The following is a 19226-nucleotide window of genomic DNA, read 5'->3' as shown; positions in this document are numbered from 1 at the left end:
GTGAGAGAGGTGTGTTGAAGTCTCCTACTATTAGTGTGTGTGGTTTGATGACTGCCTTGAGTTCTAAAAGCTTTTCTTTTACATAAGTGGGTGCTTTTATATTAGGGGCGTAGATATTCAGGATTGAGACTTTCTCCTGATTAATTGCTCCTGTTAAGAGTATGAAATGTCCATCACCATCTCTTCTGACTGATTTTAGTTTGAAGTCAATTTTGTTAGATATTAGAATGGCCACACCAGCTTGTTTCTTAGGTCCGTTTGCTTGGAAAACCTTTTCCCAACCCTTTACTCTGAGTAGATGTCTATCTCTGTGGTTGAGGTGTGTTTCTTGTAAACAGCAGAATGTTGGATCCTGTTTTCTTATCCAGTCTCTAAGTCTGTGCCTTTTTATAGGTGAGTTGAGTCCATTAATATTAAGAGATATTAATGACCAGTGGTTGTTGATTCCGTTTATTATTTGTGTGTGTGTGCGTGTAGTAGAGTTTGTGTGTTTCTCTTCTTTGAGTTGTGGTTGTGAAGGGTCGCTAGATGTCTGGGTTATTGTAGGCAGTGATGGCAATGTTGGATTCCTTGGGTTGCGATTTTCCTTCTATTACTTTCTGTAGGAATGGATTTGTGGCTACGAATTGTTTAAATTTATTTTTATCCTGGAATATTTTGTTTTCTCCGTTGATAGTGAATGATAGCTTGGCTGGGTATAGTAGTCTGGGTTTGCATCCATGTTCTCTTAGTTTTTGCAGTATCTTTATCCAGGATCTTCTGGCTTTCATGGTTTCCATAGAGAAGTCTGGTGTAAGCCTGATAGGTTTACCTTTATAAGTCACTTGACCTTTTTCCTTTGCAGCTCTTAATATTCTTTCTTTAATCTGGAGGTTTTGTGTTTTGATTATAATATGGCGAGGGGACTTTTTTTTTGATCCAGTCTATTCGGCGTTCTGTATGCTTCTTGAACCTTCATAGGAATATCGTTCTTTAGATTGGGAAAGTTTTCTTCTATAATTTTGTTAAATATATTTTCTGGGCCTTTGATCTGCAGTTCTTCTCCTTCTTCAATCCCTATTATTCTTAGATTTGGTTTTTTTATTATGTCCTAGATTTCCTGAATGTTTTGTGAAGAGAATTTGTTGAATTTGCTGTTTTCTTTGACCAGAGCATTTATTTTCTCTATGGTATCTTCAGAATCTGAGATTCGTTCTATCTCTTGTATTCTATTGGTTATGCTTGATTCTGTAGTCTCTGTTCGTTTACCTAGGTTTTCCATATCCAGCCGGTTCTCGTTTTGTGTTTTCTTCATTGCCTCCATTTCAGTTTTCAATTCTTGGACTGTTTCCTTTACTTGTTTGATTGTTTTTTCTTGGTTTCTCAGGGTCTCATTCACGGATTTACTTATTTCTTCAAACTTTTTGTTATATTTCTCATCCATTTCTATACTCATTTCTTCAAACTTTTTGTTATACTTCTCGACCAGTTCCTTAAGGGAATTATTCATATCCTGTTTAAGGAACTCTATTGCTTTCATAATGGCACTTTTTTCCACTTCATCTGGGTTAGAAATCCTTCTAACCCAGAAATCCTTCTGTTGTAGGGTCGTTGGGATCTGGTGTTTTCATGTTGTTTTTCAGATTGTTGGAGGAGGTCTTGCCTTGGCATCTGCCCATCTCTTCGTTCAAATGCTCTCTATTGGAACTTCTGGTAGCAGGTCAGGTTCCCTTGTTGGGCAGGGAGTTCACTGATAGAATGCCTACCTTTCCTCAGGCAGGCTATTGAAGTACAAGCTCTCCCTCTTTCCGGGATGCGCCTACAGAGCAGGCCCAGTGTGCAAGGCAGCTGAGCTGGGGAGATTTTATGGCCCCAGTGGGAGGGGAGAAATACAGAAATTTGTACCTGGATGGAAGCTGGGATGGCAGGCGGGAGAGTTTAGCAGGGTGGAACCAGCACTGCAGGTTGACCTGGGAGTCTATGGGGTCGGGGAAAGTCCTAGCTCCTCCTTGCCAGGCCCCTGCCGCAGGCCGGAATCACAGTCACCCCTCTGATGGCCCTCTGGATGGAAGCTGGGATGGCTGGTGGAGGCGCTATCAGGGTGGAGCCAGCAGAGCAGGCTGACCTGGGAGTCTTTGGGGTCAGGGAATGTCCTAGCTCCTCCTCGCCAGGCCCCTGCCACGGGCCCAAAGCACACTCACCCCTCTGAAGGCCCTCTGGATGGAAGCTGGGATGGCTGGCGGAGGCACTAGCAGGCTGGAGCCAGCAGAGCAGGCTGACCTGGGAGTCTATGGGGTCGGGGAAGGTCCTAGCTCCCCCTCGCCGAGCCCCTGCCGCGGGCTCGAAGCACACTCACCCCTCTGAAGGCCCTCTGGATGGAAGCTGGGATGGCTGGCGGAGGCGCTAGCAGGCTGGAGCTAGCAGAGCAGCCTGTTAGAGCCTTCTAATTGAAGTTACTAAAAGCTGTGCCTTGCCTAGAGAATCAAGGATGGGATTTTCACCTGTTGGCCATTGACTGCTGGGTATTTAAGCCTCCATGGTGGTATTAAAGAAGGGCTTTTTTACCAGTTGGGGAAAAAAAATTAAACTTGGCTTTGAATTGTAGCATAGCTTGTTCCTTCTCTAAACCCAAGTTCCTCTGTCATGTCAAAAGAGCCATCTCGTATGGGACAAAAGAAAATCAAAATTAAGGGACTATTTGATCATAACTAAACTCAGGGAATGACCCCGAAGAAGGAAAGGAAGAACTGTAGGAGTCAGATTGGTCAAGGACACCACAAGAACATGGCCCACACATTCAAATAAACAGGGCTTATAGAGGATCAAAAAGACCTGAGAGACAATCAGAGCCTTTATTGGTCTGAGCTCTGTCCTCTGGAAATAGGCTATGGTTGTGTAACTAGGTGTTCTTGTGGGAATCCTAACAATAAGAGTGTGTCTCTGACTACTTTGCCTGTTCTTAGGACACTTCTCTTCCTGCTGTGTTGCCTTGTCCATCCTTGATATGAGGGGTTTTGCCAAATATATTGTAAATTGCTATGCAGTGTTCAGTTGATAACCCTCGCCGATATACATAATCTGTATGTTTTAAATATATTTAAGTTTATTTTTAACAAGTAGATTTCCATTTAGGTGTTTTGATATAAGAATCCTATGAACAAATTTCACTCTAGAATACAATTTTGAATAAAAAAAACATTACTTTGAGGGCTAATAACTACTATCTTAAAATATTTCCTTTCATCATTCAATGCTCTATACATTCATTTGAAATAAAGTTATACTGATGAAATATTTATTTGAATCCTGGACATACAGAATAGAATCATTAGACTTTAAATAAACCATTTATCACCCATGAGTTTGAGATTCAACTTGGTCTCTTGTTTTCTTGATTTTTCACAGCTAAGGAATGAATCCAGTTCCTTACACATCCTAGGCAATTGCTTCCTCTACCACTAAGCTGTCCTAAGACCCTCAATTTCTTTTTATACAGCTGATTAAAAAAAACTTATGAAAGGGGTAAATACAATACTTGCAAAATCAACAAATGTTACATATTTATGAATTCAATAATATTTCTGATAATGATCACATTTTATTTTATAACTTTAATGAAATATTAAATTAATAAAATATAACTTGTATAATTTGTAGTAAATTTTCATCAATTGTCATTCTTTCAAACTCCCAAATTTAAGTTAATCTTATATATAAAAGACACTGTACTAAATCTCAGACATATATATGAATATATTTTACATATATATGAATATATTTGCATGTGGAATATATACATATCATTGTAGGGTTTGTCTAGCATTGATGCCTCTTTACTCCTCTGGCACTCCTCTTCACATTTGTATGTTTATTGTTGGTTGCAATATTCATATCTTGTTTACACTGTCATGTTGATAAAACATGTCGCGTTTTGTATAGAATATTTTGCAGAATAATAGTCATTTAATTATAATACTTGGAAATAAAATGGATCGATATGTAAAGGCACTTAGCTGCTTTGCCTAATGAACCAAGTTCAATCTCTTGCCCTAACAAAGACTAATGTATTTTATATAAGTACATATACCAAAAATTGTCAGACCATTCTACATAGCTATAATATTATACTCTTTCAGTTTAATGTACTCATTTATTTCGCTTTATTATAGAATACTAGCTAATGTGGCTTTTCCAGTTCAAGTAATAAGTGATTCATAATCTATTTCTACATTGACAATTAGTATGTTTGCATTTTTAAAGATATTATATTCAGCAAAATATCATTTATAATAAATAAATTAAATAGTAAGTTCCTTAGTGGGTATTTGAAGAATATAAATATAAACTATGGATAGAGATTTTATTCAAGTTTGTTATATGCTTTTAAAAAAATAATATCACAGTCATATTAATTCATAATATTAAGTGGAAACATCAGAGGCTTATATTATTATGTTCCGTTAAGCTGAATTTCCATGTGATCATCACAATAACAAACATAAAGTGTTCTTTAATCAGCTTTACCTAAATTAACATAAAATTTGATTATATTGGTGTATAAAAATTTGAATCTAAGATAGTCTATTGTTTTGAGTGACTCTAATCTCATTATGTTTTTATGCAGAATTTGAGCTATAATATTTCTCTACAATTTTGTGTAATTTAGTTTTCTTTATATTTAATATTAATCTCAATATCATCAGTATTATGAATTATACTAAATGCTTTATTGTTAATTGCATACATTGAGATGACTTTGTCAAGTTTTCCAAATGTTCACTCGGTAAAATTATCATTTTCTTTTATCAAAACTTGAAATCCTTTGTTTATATTTAATATAAACAAAGACGTTTGTATTATTTAACTTCGATAAAATTCTATCATATTGAAACTATTAGATTATACACTTATTGTATTCTCTATATGATTAGATTACATTATATTTAATTTTCAATTAATCTAAAACTAACAATGCTGACTCCCCAATGTTAATGTTTATCTCTAAAAAAAGAGAAGTGTATCAAATGCAGGGTAGTTTAAAATATAGTATAGAGCTTCCATCCAGAGGGCCTTCGGAGTGGTGAGTTAGGAGCTAGGACTTTCCCCGACCCAATAGACTCCCAGGTCAGCCTGCTCTGCTGGCTTCCACCCTGCTAAACTCTCCCGCCTGCCATCCCAGCTTCCATCCAGGTACAAATTTCTGTATTTCTCCCCTCCCACTGGGGCCATAAAATCTCCCCAGCTCAGCTGCCTTGCACACTGGGCCTGCTCTGTAGGCGCATCCCGGAAAGAGGGAGAGCTTGTACTTCAATAGCCTGCCTGAGGAAAGGTAGGCATTCTATCAGTGAACTCCCTGCCCAACAAGGGAACCTGACCTGCTACCAGAAGTTCCAATAGAGAGCATTTGAACGAAGAGATGGGCAGACGCCAAGGCAAGACCTCCTCCAACAATCTGAAAAACAACATGAAAACACCAGATCCCAACGACCCTACAACAGAAGGATTTCTGGGTTAGAAGGATTTCTAACCCAGATGAAGTGGAAAAAAGTGCCATTATGAAAGCAATAGAGTTCCTTAAACAGGATATGAATAATTCCCTTAAGGAACTGGTCGAGAAGTATAACAAAAAGTTTGAAGAAATGAGTATAGAAATGGATGAGAAATATAACAAAAAGTTTGAAGAAATAAGTAAATCCGTGAATGAGACCCTGAGAAACCAAGAAAAAACAATCAAACAAGTAAAGGAAACAGTCCAAGAATTGAAAACTGAAATGGAGGCAATGAAGAAAACACAAAACGAGAACCGGCTGGATATGGAAAACCTAGGTAAACGAACAGAGACTACAGAATCAAGCATAACCAATAGAATACAAGAGATAGAACGAATCTCAGATTCTGAAGATACCATAGAGAAAATAAATGCTCTGGTCAAAGAAAACAGCAAATTCAACAAATTCTCTTCACAAAACATTCAGGAAATCTAGGACATAATAAAAAAACCAAATCTAAGAATAATAGGGATTGAAGAAGGAGAAGAACTGCAGATCAAAGGCCCAGAAAATATATTTAACAAAATTATAGAAGAAAACTTTCCCAATCTAAAGAACGATATTCCTATGAAGGTTCAAGAAGCATACAGAACGCCGAATAGACTGGATCAAAAAAAAAGTCCCCTCGCCATATAATAATCAAAACACAAAACATAAACATTAAAGAAAAAATTTTAAGAGCTGCAAAGGAATAAGGTCAAGTAACTTATAAAGGTAAACCTATCAGGCTTACACCGGATTTCTCTATGGAAACCATGAAAGCCAGAAGATCCTGGATAGAGGTACTGCAGAAACTAAGAGACCATGGATGCAAACCCAGACTAATATACCCAGCCAAGCTATAGTTCACTATCAACGGAGAAAACAAAATATTCCAGGATAAAAACAAATTTAAACAATACGTAGCTACTAATCCAGCCTTACAGAGAATATTAGTAGGAAAATCACTACCGAAGGAATCCAACATTCCCAACACGACCTACAATAACTCGAACATCTAGCGACCATTCACAAGCACAAATCAAAGAAGAAAAACACATACACTCTACTACCTAAAAAAAAAAAAAAAAAAAAAATGACCGGGGTCAACAACCACTGGTCATTAATATCACTTAATATCAATGGACTCAATTCACCTATAAAGAGGCACAGACTTAGAGATTGGATACGAAAACAGGATCCAACATTCTGCTGTTTACAAGAAACACACCTCAACCACAAAGACAGACACCTACTCAGAGTAAAGGGTTGGGAAAAGGTTTTCCAAGAAAATGGACCTAAGAAACAAGCGGGCGTGGCCATTCTAATATCTAACAAAATCGACTTCAAACTAAAATCAATTAGAAGAGATAGAGATGGACATTTCATACTCATAACTGGAACAATTCATCAGGAGGAAGTCTCAATCCTGAATATCTATGCTCCTAATATAAAGGCACCCACATATGTAAAAGAAACTCTTCTAGAACTCAAGGCGGTCATCAAACCACACACACTAATAGTAGGAGACTTCAACACTCCTCTCTCACCAATGGACAGGTAAATCAGACGGAAACCAAACAGAGAATTGAGAGACCTATTGGAGGTATTTAATCAAATGGACTTAACAGACATCTATAGAACACTCCACCAAAATAGGAAAGAATATACCTTTTTCTCTGCAGCTCATGGAACCTTCTCGAAAATTGACCACATACTCGGGAAGAAAGCAAACTTCCACAGATACAAAAAAATATTAGTAACTACCTGTGTCTTGTCAGATCACCATGGACTAAAATTAGAATTCAACAACAATGCTCCCCCCAGGAAGCCAACAAACTCATGGAAACTGAACAGTCAACTACTAAATCACCTCTGGGTCAAGGAAGAAATAAAGAAAGAAATTAAACTCTACCTTGAATTTAATGAAAACAAAGACACAACATACTCAAACCTATGGGACACTATGAAAGCAGTGCTAAGAGGAAAGTTCATAGCACTAAGTGCCCACCTAAAGAAAACAGAGAAAGCACACATTGGAGACTTAACAGCACACTTGAAAGATCTAGAAAAAAAAGAAGCTGATTCACCCAGGAGGTCTAGAAGACTGGAAATAATCAAACTGAGGGCTGAAATCAACAAAATAGAAACGGAGAAAACAATCCAAAGAATCAATGAATCAAAAAGCTGGTTCTTGGAGAAAATCAACAAGATTGACAAACCCCTATCCAAATTAATCAAACGGCAGAGAGAGAACATGCAAATTAATAAGATCAGAAATGAAAAGGGGGACATAACCACAGACACAGAGGAAATTCAGAGAATCATTAGATCTTACTATGAAAGTTTATATGTCACAAAGTTGGAAAATGTAAAAGAAATGGACATTTTTTTAGATAAGTACCATATAACAAAGTTGAACCAAGAACAGGTGAACAATCTAAATAGACCTGTTAGTCGCGAAGAATTAGAAGCTGTTATCAAAAAACTCCCCACCAAAAAAAGCCCAGGACCAGATGGTTTCAATGCAGAATTCTACCAGAACTTCCAGGAAGAGCTAACACCTATACTCCTTAACGTATTCCACAATATAGAAACAGAAGAGTCACTGCCTAACTCCTTTTATGAAGCTACAGTTACCCTAATACCAAAACCACACAAAGACACAACCAAGAAAGAGAATTACAGGCCAATCTCACTCATGAACATCGACGCGAAAATTCTCAATAAAATACTGGCAAACTGAATCCAAGAGCACATTAGAAAAATTATCCATTATGATCAAGTCGGCTTCATTCCAGAGATGCAGGGCTGGTTCAACATACGCAAATCTATCAATGTAATCCATCATATAAATAAACTGAAAGAAAAAAACCATATGATCATCTCACTAGATGCTGAAAAAGCATTTGACAAAATTCAACACCCATTTATGATAAAGGTGTTGGAGAGACTGGGGATACAAGGATCATACCTAAATATAATAAAAGCAATATACAGCAAGCCGACAGCTAACATCAAACTGAATGGAGAGAAACTCAAAGCCTTTCCACTAAAATCAGGAACGTGACAAGGCTGTCCACTCTCTCCATACCTCTTCAATATAGTGCTTGAAGTTCTAGCAATAGCAATAAGACAACATAAGGAGATCAAGGGGATTCGTATTGGAAAGGATGAAGTTAAACTTTCGTTATTTGTAGACGATATGATAGTTTACATAAGTGACCCCAAAAACTCTACCAAAGAACTCCTACAGCTGATAAACACCTTTAGTAACGTGGCAGGATACAAGATCAACTCCAAAAAATCAGTGGCCCTCCTATACACAAAGGATAAAGAAGCAGAGAGGGAAATCAGAGAAGCATCACCTTTCATGATAGCCACAAATAGCATAAAATATCTTGGGGTTACTCTAACCAAGGAAGTGAAAGACCTATTTGACAAAAACTTTAAGTCTTTGAAGAAAGATATTGAGGAGGATACCAGAAAATGGAAAGACCTCCCCTGCTCTTGCATTGGGAGAATCAACATAGTAAAAATGGCAATTCTACCAAAAGCAATCTATAGATTCAATGCAATCCCCATCAAAATCCCATCAAACTTCTTCACAGACCTTGAGAGAACAATGATCAAGTTTATATGGCAAAACAAAAAACCCAGGATAGCCAAAACAATCTTATACAATAAAGGAACTTCTGGAGGCATTACCATCCCTGACTTCAAACTCTATTATAGAGCTACAGTATTGAAAACAGCTTGGTATTGGCATAAGAACAGAGAAGTTGACCTATGGAATCGAATAGAAGACCCAAATATTAACCCACAAACTTATGAACACCTAATTTTCGACAAGGGAGCTAAAGGTATACAATTTAAGAAGGAAAGCATCTTTAACAAATGGTGCTGGCATAACTGGATGTCAACCTGTAAAAAAATGAAAGTAGATCCATATCTATCACCATGCACAAAAATCAAGTCCAAATGGATTAAAGACATCAACATTAATCCGTCCACTTTGAACCTGATAGAAGAGAAAGTGGGAAGTAGTCTACAAGATTTAGGCACAGGAGGCCTCTTCCTAAGTAGGACCCCAGCAGCACAGACAATAAGAGAAACAATGAATAAATGGGATCTACTGAAACTAGGAAGCTTCTGTAAAGCAAAGGACACTGTCAGTGGGACAAAAAGGCTGCCTTCTGACTGGGAGAAGATCTTCACCAACCCCTCATCAGACAAAGGTCTGATCTCCAAAATATACAAAGAACTCAAGAAACTAGGCACTAAAACTCTAATTAACCCAATTAAAAAATGGGGTACTGAACTTAACAGAGAATTCACAACAGATGAACTTCGAATGGCCAGAAGACACTTAAGGTCATGCTCAACCTCCTTAGCGATCAGGGAAATGCAAATCAAAACCACTTTGAGATACCATCTTACACCTGTCAGAATAGCTAAAGTCAAAAACACCAATGATAGCCTATGCTGGAGAGGATGTGGGGTGAGGGGAACACTCATCCATTGTTGGTGGGAATGCAAACTCGTGCAGCCACTGTGGAAATCAGTGTGGCGGTTTCTCAGGAAACTGGGAGTCAACCTCCCTCAGGACCCAGCAATTCCACTCTTGGGAATATACCCTAAAGATTCCCTAACATACTACAAAAGCATTTGTTCTATTATGTTCATAGCAGCACTATTTGTAATAGCCAGAACCTGGAAACAGCCTAGGTGCCCCTCAATAGAAGAATGGTTAAAAAAGGTGTGGAACATATACACATTAGAGTTTTACTCAGCGGTAAAAAACAATGACATCTTGAATTTTGCATGCAAATGGATGGAAATAGAAAACGCTTTACTGAGTGAGGTAAGCCAGACCCAAAAAGAGGAACACGGTATGTATTCACTCATAAGTGGATTCTAACCATAATTAAAGGTCTTTGAGCCTATTATTCGTGATCCTAGAGAAGCTAAATAAGAAGATAAACCTGATGAAGATTATTTAGCTATCCACCAGGAGGTAGGAAATAGACAAGAGTCCCAGGTAACCTCGGGTGCATGGGGGGGCGGGAGGGTCGATGGAAGGGGAGAGGGTTAGAGAGAAGGGAGTAGGGGACGAACGGGGAAAGCTTGGTGGCCGGGGATGGGGGGGGGGGAGGGAGGAAGGATGAATATGGGATCAGGGAAGAAAATATTTCAACTAAGGGAGCCATTTTAGGGTTTACAGGAAACTTGATTATATATGGGATCCCAGGTCCAAGGAGAGATCCCCCAGATTGCTCTCTGGACAGAGGAGAGGGTGCCTGACCATACTGATGTATATTTTGCTTATCACCATAGATCCTTCATCTGGCGAAGGACGGCGATACAGTCGGAGACCCACATTGGAGCACCGGACTGAGCCCCCCGAGGTCCAAATGAGGAGCAGAAGGAGGAAGAACATGAAAAACGAAATCAGGACTACGAGGGATGCTATCACCCACTGATACAAGGGAACGGATCTGATGAGAGTTTACCAAGGCCAGTTGGACTGGGACTGAACGAGGACGTGATCTAACCAGATTCTTGGAATTTGGCCGGATTCTCTGACTGTGGCTGGCCCGAAGTCTTTCTGAAAAGCCATTGACTATGACACTGGGACCTGTTTCCTCTGCATATTCTGGATTTTGGGGATCCAGTCTGTTTGGACACTCACCTTCCTGCACCTGGAGGGAGGGGGAAGGAACTGGAACTTCCCACAGGGCAGGAAACCCTGACTGCCCTGGGGGACGAAGAGGGAGGAGGAGGGGGAGTGGGGGGAGTGGGAGGGTGTTGGGAGGGGGGGCAGAAATGGAAACTTTTATAATTTAATAAAATTTACTTTAAAAAAAAATAAAATAAAATATAGTATAATATTGGCAGCCAAGTTAACTGAAAACTAACATATAACATTAGACATTTTCATTTATCAATTATTTAATATTTGAAATAGCATTTTTTATTTCGAGTTTGTGTTTTATGTGATATTTGCACCGCCCCTCCACGTGCTCTTTTATTTACCCTGAACATTTTCATGTGTTCATTAAGAATAAAAGAGTAACTCTCATATATATGATAAAATAGAAAAAATAAAATAAACTGACAAAACAAATTAGATTCCAGGACATGGCAGACAGGTGGAGTGTTACAGAAAAAGAGATGAGGCAATTGACTAGGAAAGACAGAAAAATGTCAGTGCTTAAGCGGATAAAGCACAAAATCTAGCAAAAGTTTCTTGAAATGAAATTGAGAGAGATTAAGTGTTTTTGTCACAGGATATAAAAGGCCGGACCTGTAATTCCGGTGGTAGAACAGTTGTCTAACAGGCACAATATTGTGGGTTCCAGCCTTAGCACTGAATACAAACCAGGCTTTTAAGCCTAGCTCGCTGCTAGAAGAGGTGAAAGTAGAAGTAATAGAAAGACATGATCAGAAACTGTCCTCAAGACGCACCCCAGGCACAAGGGTAGACCCGGGCCCTATAGAAAAGTGAGGTAATATGCTTAGTGGTGGGAACTAAGTCTTCCCCACCATAGTTAATTCTGGTCAGATCAAAGAAACAGGTGACCTGCTTTGATTAACCCTCTCCACTCAGTCTCCATAACTAATTCCGTGGCAATTTAGGTCTACAAATAGATTTCAAACCTGGCTGTTCTATGTGCCAGTCTAAGCTGTCTGAACAGTCATCACTCAATCTCAGCAGCCTGTTCTGCTTCCTTTAGCCATCTCCAACCTATTCCTTCCCTCTTTGTTATCTGTCCTTGTATTATAGCCATGACATTTTTACCATACACTCTTAGATTCACATTCTTTTGTTGTTTTGGTTATTATTTTTAAGACAAGATTTCTTTGTGTAACAACTCTGGCTGTCCTGGAACTTGGTTTGTAGACCAGATTGGCCTCAAAATCTCAGAGATCCGTCTTCCTCTGCCTCTTGGATGCTGCGATAAAGGCATGCACCATCACTGCCTGACCATGTCCCTCCATGTTCTAATTGTATCCTCTACCATCCTTTAGCTTTGCATCTTTGTTTATTATTTTTATACAATCTCTTTCAAAACTATTGTCAAAGTACTTTGTCCATGACTGTTTAATTTTAATCACTAAAATTCTTCTTAAGCAATTTCTATTTTAATCTTTTGCTAAATCACATATCTATTTTGCTTTCACTTTCTCACATTAAAAAGCAATTGCATATTTTTATTGTTCATTTACTGATTCTGCTTCATTTAATCATTTTTATTTTTAATATCATATATATTATGAGCATTGAGTACTGTAACATATATCTGGAGATATAAAAGCCAATCACAGAGTTATATTTATATTTTTAATTTCAATAAAATACATTCACTCTTAGCAGTTATGGCATTTAAGATAGATTTGTTGTTAGCCATTTTGGTTCACTGCTAAAATTAAAAACAAATGTACTTGTACAGATATTTATGTCCATAATCTGCCCAATTCCTTTAAAGAGTTAGAGATGGAAAGATGAAGATCTTTATGCATATCAAGTACTTTATGCATATCAAGTTTACTATGTGATTCTTCCCTAAATATCCAAAGTTACCGTTCCTTATATTTATTTGTTCCATTATTTGAGTGACCATCCACTAGCATTTTCACATTTCATTGCTGATTTTTTTCCTGCCGGTATTACTTGATGATGTTACCCAATTGTTTTTTTTTTATGTTGTTTGCTGTAGAACCTTATTTTTATATATTTTCTACAACAGTTTATTTTACATAAAAATATAAATAAAAGTGAAATCCAAACACATCAAGAATTTTCTCTTTATTTTGCTTCATGTTTACTCTGCTTGCTCTGATCCTGCACAATTTTTCAGTCTTAAGAAGTCCCTGTAATATTATCATAAGTCTTCTAGCAGCAAAATCTCTCCTGGTTCATTTATTTTTTCCTGTAAGATTGAACCAGCCATCCTAAATTTAGGATTGTAAAGGAAGAGTTCCAGTTAACAACACTTTCACCTTCTTTCTGCTGTCTCCCTGTGGATAAAGCTACCACCACCGCCATTCTGTAGTTGTTCTGTGTCTTTATAACTCCTATAAATACTATTTTTGGTCTCTTGCATCCAAGAATTTGTCAGTATGTTTGCCTTTTAATATGTGACAGTTATATGTCGGGATCAGATATCTTTTCATTTCTCTGTCAGCAACTTTGTGGAGGTTTTTCACAGTGTAGGTTAACATTGTTCATTAAACTGAGAGATGTTTTCAACTATTGTCATTAATTCATTGCATAATTCCATTAATTTAATGTGCCACTGTAAGATTCTTATTAATTCCAGTATATTTTTTTTCATTTACAAATCTGCACAATTCTATTTACTTTTAGTTTTGTTTTGCCTTATTTACAATTGACTCCGTATGAAGAAGATCTATCTTCACACTCATTAATTTGTCAGTCTTATGCAGAGACAGGTGAGTGAATTATTTTTTTTCATTTTTTACAGCCACAGATATTCAGTGTTCATTAAATATTGCCCCATGTCTTCCTTTAAATTTTAAGATATAATGTTATATGCTCTTTAATCATAAACTAAGTGGTCTAAAAATAGGTCAACTCTCTAAATGTCTTTAATGTCAGTTTCTATGATCCCTTTCTCTCCCCCCATGACTTATAAATTCCTGATTTGTTTGTCTGTTTTGAGACCTACACTAATATTTTAATAATGTAGGTTAGCAATCTCAGGCACTGTATCCCTGTTTTATAGGATTCTCATTCCTATCTCTTTTCTTATAACTTCTCTGGTTACTTTCTTATTTTAGTGGCTTATCTCTATTATTTCCGCAAATTCAGTTGGTCATGCAGCTTTCGACTTCACCTGCTGGTATATAATAATCCTTTCACCTTGTTTTGTTTGTTTGTTATGCCTGTTTTCCACTAGAAAGTAATATTATACCTAAAGATTGCAGTAATGTCTCTCTTCCTATGAAACAGGTAGCATATCTCTTTGAAATATGACCACACGGTGTGTGGTGTGTATCCAGCTATTATGACTCAAAAGGCTAGTTTTTACCTCATGTTTAAATGAAACTCCTAAAATAAAGATCTTCCTGACTACTGTAAGTGCAATTATGGATGTGCACACCATCATCAAAATTAGTGACAAAGATTCAGTTTAGTTACATTCAGATTTTTCTCTTCCTAGGAATTGCCCTTGATTCAGCATTGCTTCCTTTCCGACAGGGATTGGCAAATGGTTCAATTTAAAACTCTTGCTCATACAGTTTCTGGCTTGTGTTTTTTATTCTATGTGTTGCCTGAGAATTTGTTTAGCCCTGCTTCAGTTCCTGAATCAGTTTTCTTAACAGTTACATTCCAATGTATTTCTACACACTACCTAAGTCCCAGACTTAGTTGTGTTGCCGTTGATGTTCAAGGTCCTCACACTACCTGTTTCTCTTTTAAATATTTGTCTACATGATTCTGGAAATTCTAGCAGATACTTAATTGCTGTTTTCTAAGATCACAATTGTTTTAAACAATACCTTCAGAAATGCTGTTCTCTCATACCAAAGTTCAATAATTTACCTATCACAACATTAATATATTAGAATATATAATGGGTTTTAGTTTCTATTATTTAAATTTGATGGACTGTGATACATTGTCTCCCCAGTAGGCAGCTCTGCACATGTAATTTAAATTTATCTAACCCACCTCTGTATAGACATTCCATTATTTCTTTAACATGTTTTGACTTCTATAGCAGTTGCTATCAATTATTATAATTTGTTTTAACAGGTGCTGTTTTCTGTGCAATTTCTGTTTCACACAGACAGTGTGAATGTATTCTATGTTAGTTCAGTTTCTATGAATTTTGGTATCTTAACAATTACTGTTTAAAAATTAGTCAATGATTATTATCAATTCAATTACCTAGATTTATAATAAATATAATCAATTTATTAAATGCTAATTTAATCTTAATTAATGTATTGTTAAACTAATAATGTTTTTATTCTTGAAAGAAAAATTATTTATGAATAATCACCACATTAAAATATCCTCTGGTACCTAGTAGGAAAACTATCAGAAGCTAGTATACACCTCCCAAGGAAACGTCAGGAGTAGTCAGTGAATGAAGAAAACCATCATTTTATGTTCTTGTTTCTGTTTTGTTTCACTTTTCTGTGTGTTTCTTTCTCGTTTTTTTGAGGGGATAAAACCTCATTTCTAAATAGCTAGCACTGAAAAAACACAAATAATGGTGACAGTAATTGCCTCACTACATTTCACAAACACACAAATGCACATAAAGTTTAAATCTAAATAAATGAAGAGGAAGCCCATGGATTGTAGAAGAGCTAGTTGGGACGCATGAGTGAAGCAGGAGGAAGAGGAGTTAGAAATTCTTCAAATACAGTGTACCTAGGTGTGAATTCCTCAAGTAAACTCAGTTTAGATAAAAATTTATTCATAAAAACTTCTCCAAACTTTATATTAGTGTCAATAAACTGTGTTTAAAAAGAGGTTTGATCAGGACAAATCTGTAATTTGTCAGATCTTGTCTGAAACATTTTAATTCGAATAGTGTTTGGAAACTTAAGTCCAAAAATTGCAACAAAATTCCAGTACTATGGATAATTTAGAAAATGAATAAAGAATTACCTTTAATCTAAATTTTCTACCATTACATTTTAAAACTTGTATTTTACTGTAATTTTATCATTCAAAATTTACGTTCATAATAAATTTTTAAGATTCATGACACTTTTGCATTCAAGTTGCATGTACAGCCCTGGAATATCTGGAGAAAGCCCACTGAGCATGCCATATTTAACTGAAGCTTTCCAATCACTCATTCATTTACATGGCATATAACATAACAACATCTCTGTAGTTATGAAGATTTTTTTTGAATTTGTAGGGTTTTATCTACAACTCTGCACAGTAACTAAACTTCTAGGGTTTCAAGCCAGAAAGTTTCAGATCTTTGGATTCTGAAAATCCATGAATCAGAAAATCCTATGGTCCACTAAGATAGGCAATTGAATTTAAAGATTTAGAGAAAGAATCATTGGTAGAGCCAATTAGCTTCATGGATGAATTTCAAGAAAAAGGTGATCAGACTTTAATAAAAATTAGCAAAAGAAAATTTCACTGGTGACATGACTTTTGACATCATACATTGATGTCCTTGTAACCAAGAGACCCTGGTGTTTGTGCAGTCCCATGAAGCCAGTTGACTGGGTTTCCAGCTGCACCTATAAAGCACGCTACCATGTTCACTTGCTTTTGTTTTGACTCTGAAAATGATTAACTTCCAGTTTAGACAGCCATTCTTTGGGGAATATGTCTGTATTTCCAATATATACAGCCTGTAAAATTCCTTGTTAATTAAGAGTAAACACATTTTATTATGGAATGTTTTATCTCAAATTCAATTATCCTCATATGATCTGTCACTCAAATTGTGTAGAATAAGGAGTTCTCGACTTTAATTTCACCTTGTAATTCCTATCACTTTGCTTCATGTTTTCAGTATTCACTACTTACTGCAAATACGTGTGTATGTTTATAAATCAACAAATATATATGTTTAAGAATATTTCATCATTTATATTAATTGAGCCTTTTTATGATAGAACTGTACACTCGTTTCTCTGTTTACTTCTGTGTGGTTCTGAAGACTACCATATCTGACTTTAAATTTACTAGCAAATGGATGGATCTAGAAAATATCATATGAGTGAGGTAACCAAGACACAGAAAGATAATTATTGTACGTACTCACTCATAAGTGGCTTTTAAACATAAAGCAAAGAAAACCGTTTTACAGTTCACAATCCCAAAGAACCTAGACAATAACGAAACTCTAGGAGAGACATAAAGCATGGATCTAATCTACATAGGAAGTAGAAAAAGACAAGATCTCCTGAATAAATTGGGAGCATTGAGACCATGGGAAAGAGTTAAAAGGGAGGGGAGAGGAGGAAAGGAGGGGAGCAGAGAAAAATGAATAGCTCAATAAAATAAATAAAAACTTTTAATACAGCTTTCATTTTAATAGTTTTATCTGGACGAACTATTACCTCCTTTTACATCTATTTGTGTTTAAGTATATAACAGATTCATGCAGCTGAGTCTTTAGTTTTCATGAAATTTAAAAATACCTGCTCCAGTGCTCGCTTCGGCAGCACATATACTAAAAAATTGGAATGATGCAGAGAAGATTAGCATGGCCCCTGCGCAAGGATGACACGCAAATTCGTGAAGCGTTCCATATTTTAAAAAAAAAACCTGCTCCAGTATGATCATAACATTGCTGTCTAGTATACCATTTATTTAGCTTACTGCAATGTACTCCATGTATTCTCCATTCTCATTCTCACCCTTTATCTCTAGAGAACTTATTATAGTACCTAATTTTATTTTGAATTTTGCACATTAACTATCATTAACTTGCTGTGTGTTTAATAATTGCTACAATTCAAAAGTCTCATTAATACTGATATAGTGTTATTGTTGAATGTATGATGTCTCTTATTTAGTTTTTATAACTTTATCTTTCTCTTGGTCAGACTCCCATGGAATTTTCATGTTGTTCCAAATAAGGTGTTAACAGCATGTCTTTTCTTCCCAATCCTGTAAAAGCTACTTTTTTATCTTTAACGTCTTAAGATTGAGATACAAACCCATTTCTACCTTTACTGTCTTTATTCTGTTTTATTTACTTTATTTGTATTGTTGAATAATTAATGTATTAACAGAGAACACCTGACACATTTTAAAATTATACTTTTGTATTTGTTATTGTTTTTCTCACTGGGATCATAAATACTCTAGTTTTCTGTTATTTTGTTCTAATTTTTTATTCTCATTACTTTAGTAGAATTGATGAAGAAATCTCTTACCTATATTGTTCTCTAAAACATAATGCCATTCCCTCTTGTGTGTTTTTAAGCTTTCAATGTGACTGAATATCAAAGGTAAAATGTTGGTGACTGATATTGGCTTATCATATTTTCAAATACCACCTTCTTGAGTCACTTTCTACATCTCTATTTTCTGTTCTTTGTACTTCTAAATATATTATCAAATTTTTATTATTAATTTTTTAAATTTTTATTCATTTATCAATTGTATTTTTAATTTTTTAAAAATACAGAAGTGTTATAGTCCTTTAAACATAAATGGAAATGTACGTGAATATATCATCATTCTTCTGGTAAGCTGTTTTTAAACAGACTATATTAATTATTGTTGGAAATACACTTAATTCCAATTTATTTTTCATTTCTTTAATTTTGCTTGAATATGAGTGAAAACCTTAATAAAATATTAACATCAAAGTATATTGACTATACTACTAATTAATAGGCTGGTGAAATTAAGTAATTAAAATATAATTTGCTCAAATTGCTATGTTTCCATATGTACATTGGCATTACAAAATCATTTCTACCTACATGAATTCATAGGCTAATTCTTCTAAATACTACTATTGATGTTTAACTCTAAAAATCTATGTGCAACAGCTATCTTTAGTTCTAGTATTCCTGTTTTATCAAGTTGTTTTAAGAAACAAACGTTCCCTAAATTATATTCTTAAATAAGTAAGCTGATAATCTTGGTATTTTACTACCCAGTATTTTTCATTATGTTTAACTGTCTATTAATTATCATAGAATACTGGGATTCATAATATTCTGTTAGCATCCAGGCCAACCTGGCCC

General features: G+C 35.9%; 1 non-coding gene across 1 annotated transcript; it reads left to right on the top strand.

The window, feature by feature from the left end:
• The first annotated feature begins 17671 nt into the window (after positions 1–17671).
• On the top strand, positions 17672–17780 carry LOC125392501 (U6 spliceosomal RNA). Its single transcript, XR_007229560.3, has one exon. It is a non-coding gene; the product is annotated as a U6 spliceosomal RNA (small nuclear RNA).
• The last annotated feature ends 1446 nt before the right edge of the window (positions 17781–19226 follow it).

This window comes from Myodes glareolus, chromosome 12 (assembly GCF_982192425.1).
Source record: "Myodes glareolus chromosome 12, mMyoGla1.1, whole genome shotgun sequence".
NCBI classification, from domain to species: domain Eukaryota; kingdom Metazoa; phylum Chordata; class Mammalia; order Rodentia; family Cricetidae; genus Myodes; species Myodes glareolus.
The sequence above is the reverse complement of the archived record's forward strand: the minus strand, read 5'-3'. Positions and strand labels throughout refer to the sequence as shown.